Source organism: Papio anubis, chromosome 1 (assembly GCF_008728515.1).
Source record: "Papio anubis isolate 15944 chromosome 1, Panubis1.0, whole genome shotgun sequence".
Lineage (NCBI taxonomy): Eukaryota > Metazoa > Chordata > Mammalia > Primates > Cercopithecidae > Papio > Papio anubis.
In genome coordinates, this window is record NC_044976.1 from 119,768,198 (window position 1) to 119,776,953 (window position 8,756).

Genomic DNA, 8,756 nt, shown 5'->3' on the forward strand with positions numbered 1-8,756 from the left:
GCCTCACTCCGATTAGAATGCCATCACCTCTGCCCAAATGCGATGGAGCTCAGCCCCTTCTGCTTTGGTCAGTAGTTACAGAATAAAATCTGTTTTCACAGCTTTGACTAATGTCTGACTTTATCTTTGACAAAATAAATGCAAGCAATTGATTTTAGCGACACGGCACCTGCAAAGAGAGGCACAAACATGGCAAGAGAGCGAGGAATCATCTGACCCTTCTCATTTCATAGGCATCTATTCCTGCTTGGTGTTTATGAGCCTGAGACGGGGCTGGTCTGCCCTGGTATATCACTCCATGGCTCTGCGGCGGGACTTGAATAGGCTGGTGGTGACATTTGGTGTGACCACAGCCACCTTCAAAGATGCCATTAAGGGTTCACAAGAAAATGAAAGGAAACATAGAAAAACTGATTTTGAAAGATATTGCCTCTATCACTTCCTCATACAGAGTTTGTGTGATATTGCTGTGTGATGTTAGTTGGACTGCAATTTAGCACAACACGTTTTCTAATAATTGGCAGTTTCTCACTAAGTTAAGCCTACCTGAAAAGGAAGCACACTTACTTGTACTGATTACTCACATTAAATGAACAATGCATCCAACAAGGCTTCTATCAAAAATGTTCTTATTAATCTCATATTTATACTAAGGAAAAACTGGGAACAACACAAATCTTCACCAATAGAAGAATATAATACTGACTGCTATATAGTCATAAAACGATCCCAGAAGTTCACGCGATAACATCAAAACCAGGAACCCACACTGGTGCCACTGATGGCAAAAAATCGTGATATAAAAATGAGAGAGATGAGAGACAGAAAATGTACTATAGCCATAATAGTGGGTAAAAGCCAAAGAGTTCAGTTTCTACTAATGATATTTGATAGAAGAACCAAAGGAACATGAGCCAATAGCCCTAAGGGTCCAGGTCTGCACAAGGTGCAGGGTTCTGTTGACTCCAATGATGTATCTCAAATGGGCTAATTTTTATGGACATAACCGCTGCAGAAATCTATCGAAGAAAAATAAAGGGATAGCGATTTGCATGTTCATTTACCATTGTATAGGAGGGAGAACAGGCATTAGATTGGTTTGGTCAAATAAAAGCAAAACGAAGATTTATGAAGAAAAGAGGAAAGGGGAGAAGAAAAAAATCATCTGGGAGCTTTGTGATTTTGCTCCCCTTGGATAAACGACTTGACAGAAAGCTGTCAAAGAGGTCACTGTGGCCCATCTTCTCCAGACCCACGTTACTTGGTCACAGAAAAGAATTACAGATGTTGGAAGACTTTAAAACATCCTAGAAGTTTAGCAGCTCATCCTATGCCACAGAATATCTGTGTGTAATGTCCACCATGTCCTTCAGTTGTTCACCCCCTCAGTTGACCAGGAGGACACCTCTTCCCTCAGTGGAATATCATACATCGATGTGTAGAAAGTTTGTTGTGCCGGCAAGTAATGACAAAAGGGACATTGATAGAATTGGGAAACACATTGGAATATGATTTGCTACTGCTCCTATGGAAGATAAATTTGCAGAATGTACTCAAATTAGAAGCATTAAATAAATGCTGTAATGTAAAACTGGCACATCCTCTTCTCTACACTATAGAAATATCTGCACAAGTGACCAAAGATATTTGTACAAGAATAGTGGAGACTGCAGCATGAAAGTCATGAAACCCACCTCATTTCAAAAACATCTCGAAAAGGGTTAAATCATGCACAAACAGAAGAAACGCTGTTTTCACAAACAGTGGTGAGGATCACCGTGAGGCAGATTCTACTGATTCTACTGGTCACATTATCGATAGAGCAATCAGCAAACCCAGGCACATCCTGGGGATAGGATACTACTGTAATAGGTCTCCTATTATTAAACAAGAAAATCTCGAGACATTTTACTCCTCCAAGTCTTCCATGGGAGCAAAGAACATTTTTATCGCACTAGAAGTGAGTTCCTGTCTGAAGTCTCTGGGATTCCTGAGTTTGACAGGTACAAGGCACCATGGCCCTTGCCAAGCCTCAGACCTAAGAAGGTGGGGAAGAGGACATGTGTGTCTCCGGATTAGGCTGGAGTTGATTGTGCATCAACAGAAACAACAACAACAAAGCCAGGAGTCCCTGGTTGGGCTCAGACCACCAGCCTTTCTGTTAACAGCCAAACGCGCTAATTGATTGTGCCACAGAGACCGCTACTACTGATTCTGCCTGGCACTATATGCAGGGCACACTCACCAAACTCTCCCCATCCCTTCTGTCCTGAGGGCCTGCCCGGCAGGACGGAAAACCGGAGAGATTAGAGCGGTGAGTCGCGCTGATCACGTTGCACACCCGCGGGTTTGGAGATTCTGAAGCGGGAAGGACAGCTGAATGGCCTTCGTCTGCCCTGCCCCTCCCCTGTTACAGAAGCCCCCGGAAACGCCCAGGGCCCGAGCCGCCTGGGGGCCCAAGGGAAGCTGAACGCCAGGTGGGCTCCCAGGATGGCTCTTCCCGTTCTTTGCGCCGCCTTCACCCAGTGAGGGAGCCTGTGCCCATCCTGCCCAGTCACTTTCGGGGGCCGCTGCGAGCTTCCGCTGCCGTCTTCGGATCCTGTGTCCCTAGCGGGGCTCCACCAGGGCAGGGATGGTGGTGAGAGTCTTTCGTGGTCCCCTCGCGGGGAGCAGGGTCTGCCACTCACCAAGACTCACGACTAGGGCTTGTCTAGTGAATGCATGGTCGCCTTTAGCTTTTAGTCCTTTGAAGAGTCCTGAGAATGTAAATCATGAACTATTTTTCTATGGGGAAGTTTTTGTTTGTTTGTTTGTTTGTTTGCGACAGGGTCTCACTTGGTCGCCCAGGCTGGAGTGCCGTGGTGCAAACAAGGCTCACTGCAGCCTCGACCTCCCGGGGCCAATTGATGATCTTGCCTGAGCCCCCAAGTAGCTGAGACGACAGGGGCTCACCAGCACGCCCGGCTAATTTTTGTATTTCTTGTAGAGACAAAATTTCGACATGTTACCGAGGCTCGTCACGAAGGGGAAGTAAGTTCTTTTTAAAAAGCATTTATTCCGATTGGTTTCTCGGCATTCTGTGGGGCACGCAAGGGGCTAGGCCTCCCGTGGCCTCTCTTGCCACTCTGAGCCAGTGAGCTGCGAGGACTCAGTTGTGTTGTTTTGGGTGCGTGTCTGGGGCAGGAGGCCGGAGGCAAGCAAGGGGTGAATCCAACAGGGAATGGGGAGGAGGAGGGCAAGAAGTCAGTAGAGGCCTGGACCAGGGAGAGGAAACTTCCCAGTAGCTTTATGCAGCGGTAAGGACTGCACAGGGGAAAGATGAGAAGTGTTTTTGTTGTTGTTGTTGTTTGTTTGCTGTTTTTTGTTTGTTTGTTTTTATTGTAGCAGAATGGGGAAGAAAGGGAGGAAAAACGGAGAGACACCAAGAAAGAACGAAATCTACGCGGACCCTTAGGTCTCCAAAACGGAAGCAGCTCCTGTGGCTCGCCGTGATCATATTGTGGTTAGTGCTCTATGCTGTGGCCGCAGCAGCCCAGGCTCCAATGTGAGTCATGGCAACGTCCATTCTAGGGTGTAGCGCTCTTCTTTCCCTTTCGCCTCCAACCTGAGCCTAGGCTGCGCCTTGACCTGCGGCTAGAGAGGTCACAACTTCCCTGTGACTTTGGAACTCTCCCTAGTGTTGCGAATAGAAGGAACTCCTACCCTGCACGCCTAAGGGTCCGGTTATCTTGAAAGATTTTTGCCCCCTCTCTGAGCAAGTACAACACCCAAAAGGAGAGGTGCCGCCCCTCAGTCAGCCTTACTGGAATCTTCTACTGTTGACATGATGTGGCCTTACCCATTTTTCTGGCTCAGATATTTCAAAAATCCGTGGGGCCTTTTCAGGCCGAATCAGAAATGGACAAGAGAAGACAAGTTCACACTCCAACTGGGTATTTTAAGTAAAACCTAAAGAATACAATAAAATCTAAAGTTAATGACATTCTCCAACCCCAATTTTTAATTTTGTTTTTATTTATTTATTTATTTTTGCTATCAGTAAAAGACTGAAGTATAATCTACAGAGGCCAAAGTGCACCAATCTTAAGTGTGCAGCCCAGTGCATTTTGACAAAAGAAACCATCACCTAGGTCAAGTTATGGGACATTTTCAACAAACCAAGAAGTCATTAGAGTCCCTTTCCAGTCAATCCTCACCCAATCCCCATTTAGGCAACCACCATTCTGACTTCTGTCTCCGTGACTTACTTGTGCTTCTTGTAGAAATCACATAAAGGACCATACTGATTTTAACTGTTTTTTTTTTTTTTTTTTTTTTTTTTTAATGCAACAATGGTATGAGATGCTTCCATTTTATGGCATGTATCTCAGTTCTTTGGTGTTATTGATGAGTGTTATTTCAACATGTGAATATACTACAGTTGATGGACAATTGGGATATTTCTAGTTTTGGCTATTGTGAATAAGGTGTTTACAAATATTGTAATATGGGCCTTTTTATGGACCTGTGCCTTCATTTCTGTTGAGTATAAACATAGTAATGTAATGGCTGGGTCATGAAGTAGGTGTATTTTTAACTGTATTAGAAACTATCAGACAGTATTTTAGAATGGTGGCACTATTCTTTCTCTCTGTCTCTCTCTCTCTTTTTATTTTATTTTTTTTCTTTTCTTGAGACAGAGTCTCACTTTGTCACCCAGGCTGGAGTGCAATTGCAGGCTCTCCACTCACTACAACCTTCGCCTTCTGGGTTCAAGCAATTCTCCTGCCTCGGCCTCCTTAGTATTTGGGATTACAGGAATGCGCCACCATGCCTGGCTAATTTTTGTATTTTTGGTACAGACAGGGTTTCACCATGTTGGCTAGGCTGGTCTTGAACTCCTGCCCTCATGATCTGCCCACCTCAGCCTACCAAAGTGCTGGGATTACAGACATGAGCCATCGCACCTGGCCTATACACAAACTTTTGTATTAGAATAGAAAAGTTGAAAAGATAGTACACAGAATGGAGTAAAGAGGATGGAATGGGTTTTCAGTAACCAATTCACACTTTAAAGTTATTTTAACACCCCTAACCCCCAAAGAAAAATGTATATTCTCCAAAGATATCCCTTTATTAAAATATGCAGAGAAAGTGTGGGATAAAAGGGCATATACTAAACTTCTCAGAACGTGTGTCTGGAAGTGGACAGGGGAATGGGAGTGGGATGAACAGAGAAAAGAAGGAAAGACAGTAAGGGCCTTGCTGAGAGCAGCTACCATAATGTGCCCTGAGCTAAGGCGCATGATTACCTTCTTCCTGTGCACCTGAGATCTAACAGAATATATTGACTAATCCGGGATATGGAATTTCAAAAACACTACAGGAAAACAAAAAACTTACCCAAACAGAACAGCCTAGTTAAGAAAGGCAGGAAAAGATTTTATAAATAAAGCAAAAACACAGAAATCATACAATGAGGTGGTGGGAATGAGACTAACTATGCCCATCATCTCCAACATAACACTAATTACTGCTCATTATAATGCATTCAAGTCTCTCAGATTGGATAGAAAAGGAAATGCCGGCTTTCATGGTTTAATGGCAGAAAAGGGTTAAATATTCAAAGTAGTGCATATTATTATTATTATTATTATTATTATTATTATTATCTTGAGATGGAGTCTTGCTCTGTCGCCAGGCTGGAGTGCAGTGGCTCGATCTCGGCTCACTGCAACCTCTACCTCCCAGGTTCAAGGGATTCTTCTGCCTCAGCCTCCCAAGTAGCTGGGACTATAGGTTACGTGCCACCATGCCCAGTTAATTTTTCTATTTTTAGTAGAGACGGGGTTTCATATGAGCTAGGTTGGTCTTGAACTCCTGACCTCGTGACCCACCCGCCTCAACCTCCCAAAGTGCTGAGATTACAGATGTGAACCACCACACCAGGTCAAAAGCAGTGCACATTATCTTTAGCAAGCTAACGCAGAAACAGAAAACCAAACACCATGTGTTCTCACTTATAAGTGGGCTGAAAATTAGCACGCGTGGATACATGGGGTTGGGAGGCAAGGACAACACACACGGGAGCCTGTTGGAGGGTGGGGGTTGAAAGGAGGGAGAGCATCAGAAAGAGTAGCTAATGGATGTTGGGCTTAGTACCTGGGTGATGGGATGATCTGTGCAGCAAACCACCATGGCACAGGTTTACCTATGAGACAAACCTGCACCTCTTGCATATGTACCCCTGAACTTAGTAAAAGTTGGAAATAAAAAAATTTTTAAAGACAAGAAAAACAACAACAACAACAACAACAACAAAAAGAGTGGTGCAAATCTGTACCACGCTCATTATAAACAAAAGAATGAGAGTGAAAACATGAATATCTGACAAAAGAAAACAGCAAAAAAACACTTTATGCTAGCTAGAGGAATAATATCCTAGCATCTACCTAGAATCAAATGGAACTGTTTTTCCCTGAACTGGCCTACTTGGGTGACTGACCAGGGCGAGGTGAAGGGAAGAAATCTTGGCATGAAATGTCCAGTTCTTCCCTCTTGTTTAGGTCTCTGTAAGGCATAAGAAGTTAAAAGCAAGATCTGATCCATGGCGTTTTCCAGGAACTCAAAAGAGGTGGAGGAGGAGGGAAGTTCAGTTATCACCCTGGTCTTCTGGAGTATCCCAGGCAGAGTCCCAAGAGTTCAGCTTTTCAAACTCGAGTTCCTGGGTTCTGACTGTCTTTTTTGAGGAAAGTACTGATGTTTATGTCAAGGTTGGGAGGCTTGAGAGGCACCAAGCAATGGGGAGGCAAAGAGAAGACATCAACAAGCAAGGCAAGAACTTTCCACAGGCTCACACTGGATACAGGACCAGAGACAAAAAGCTGGGTGAATTTCTGATGTTTTCCTACAGAGGTTTGTTACCCAGTTGCACAGAGTCTACTCAGAATAAGGCTTTTTCAAGTCAACTCTTTTAATGTGAAGCCATAACCTTGTGGTGTTGCCCGATGCAAATCTCCACTGTGAGCCTTTGCTCTGGGTGTCTTTTTTGTTAGTCACATCTTCCAAAGAGAATATGGTGAAAATCTTGACTCCTTTCCCCAAGTCTGTATCTTAACTGTTTCCAAGGCTGCAGAGTTCGGGGTCAGGAGGCATTGGCAGTTCAGTGGTAGAATTCTCGCCTCCCACATGGGAGTCCTAGATTCCATTTCCGGCAAATGCAGTGTCCTGTCTATGTGCCCTGTGGTTTTTACATTTACTTACTGTGCCCCGCTAATAAAGGAAAAAAAAAAGGAGGGGAGGGTTGATGGGGGAACCACTGTATAGTCCTCCGGTTCTTTCCGTAGCAGAATTTATTTTTCTTTTATTTATTTATTTTTGTTTGTTTGTTAGAGACAGCCTCAGTCTGTCACCCAGATTGGAGTGCACGATCCAGGCTCACTGCAACCTCCACCTTCCCAGCTCAAGTGATTCTCACACCTCAGCCTCCCAAGTAGCTGGGATTAGAGGCACGTGCCATCATTTCCTGCTAATTTTCGTATTTTCAGTAGAAACGGGGTTTCACCATGTTGGCTAGGCTGATGTTGAACTACTGACCTCACATGATCCACCAGTCTTGGCCTCCCAAAGTGCTGGGATTACAGGCGTGAGCTGGCCCCAGAGCGGAATTTATCTAAGCAGAGACTTTGCAGAGACTCTCTTTGAAGCTGCAAGTGAGTCTGGTTGGTCTCTGCGTTTCTACATATTTGGCCCTAAAACTGACTTTTATCGTCTCTGCTGCTGGATCCCTGCAGTACAAAGAGTCAGCTGGTCACTGATTCTCTGCCTGTACCTTCGATAGACCATTGGAGCACATCTCGCGATGGAGTGCGGCTCGAGAAATGACATTCCCGAAAGGAGAGAAGCAGTGGGGTTGGGCGGACACACGCAGTGATGGGGAACTGGAACCCAGGGAAAGGGGAGGCGTGTAGGGAGGAACCCGAGTGCAGATGAGGGGAGCTGCGGAGAGGGGTCTCGGACCTTCCTGTCGAGGAAGGCCCAGTCTTTGGTGGTCTCGGCAAAATGAAGGATGGGCCCCGAGTGGAGAACAGCATGCCCCCAAAACTCATTTCTATCACCCCTGTTTGTTTTACACTCCACCAGGCAAGTCTTCTGTCCAAGGGTTTCTTTTTAATGCTTCTCTTGAAGCAGCGTGGTGGGGAGGCCATGGCAGTCGTTAGCTCTGGAGGCCTGGGGAGGACACTCTGAAGAGGAAAGCCCCGCGATTATCCAGTTTCACCCCGTTTTCATCTACTCTTTTCCTCAGCGAAGCTTGTATGGGTCCCGATGTCACATCACAGCTGCTGCATTGGTGGATTAAGAGCCGCTGAAAATCTCTTTCGCGAAGGGGTAAAAGCGCAATTGGCCCAGAACCATGGAAAGAGACGCAAGAGCAGAACCGAAAATACTTTCCTCCCTCTTGTTCTCTCTCTGCTATCGGTGAATATCAACCTTCCACACACACCAGTTCAATACTGCCTCGGTCTCTACAGGAGGTTTACCAATTTTTACAGTTCCCATAAGCCATGTTTTCTTCTCGCTTCTACAGTTCTTCTAGGGTTGAGTTTCAGGAGCTGGTCAGCAGTCCAGACTAGTTCAACATCCTGGTTCAAAACCATTTGTCTGGTTTTGCTACTAGGGTGAAGCTGGCCTCCTAGACCGGAGTTAAGACGTGTTCCCTGGGCTTCTATTTCTGAAGAGAATTGGTACAGTTTCTTCCTTAAATGTTTGGTAGTGAA

At 45.2% G+C, this 8,756-nt stretch overlaps 1 pseudogene; it reads left to right on the plus strand.

The window, feature by feature from the left end:
• Window positions 1-2,380: 2,380 nt before the first annotated feature.
• LOC110743187 lies at window positions 2,381-3,454 on the plus strand (annotated as a pseudogene).
• Window positions 3,455-8,756: the final 5,302 nt, after the last annotated feature.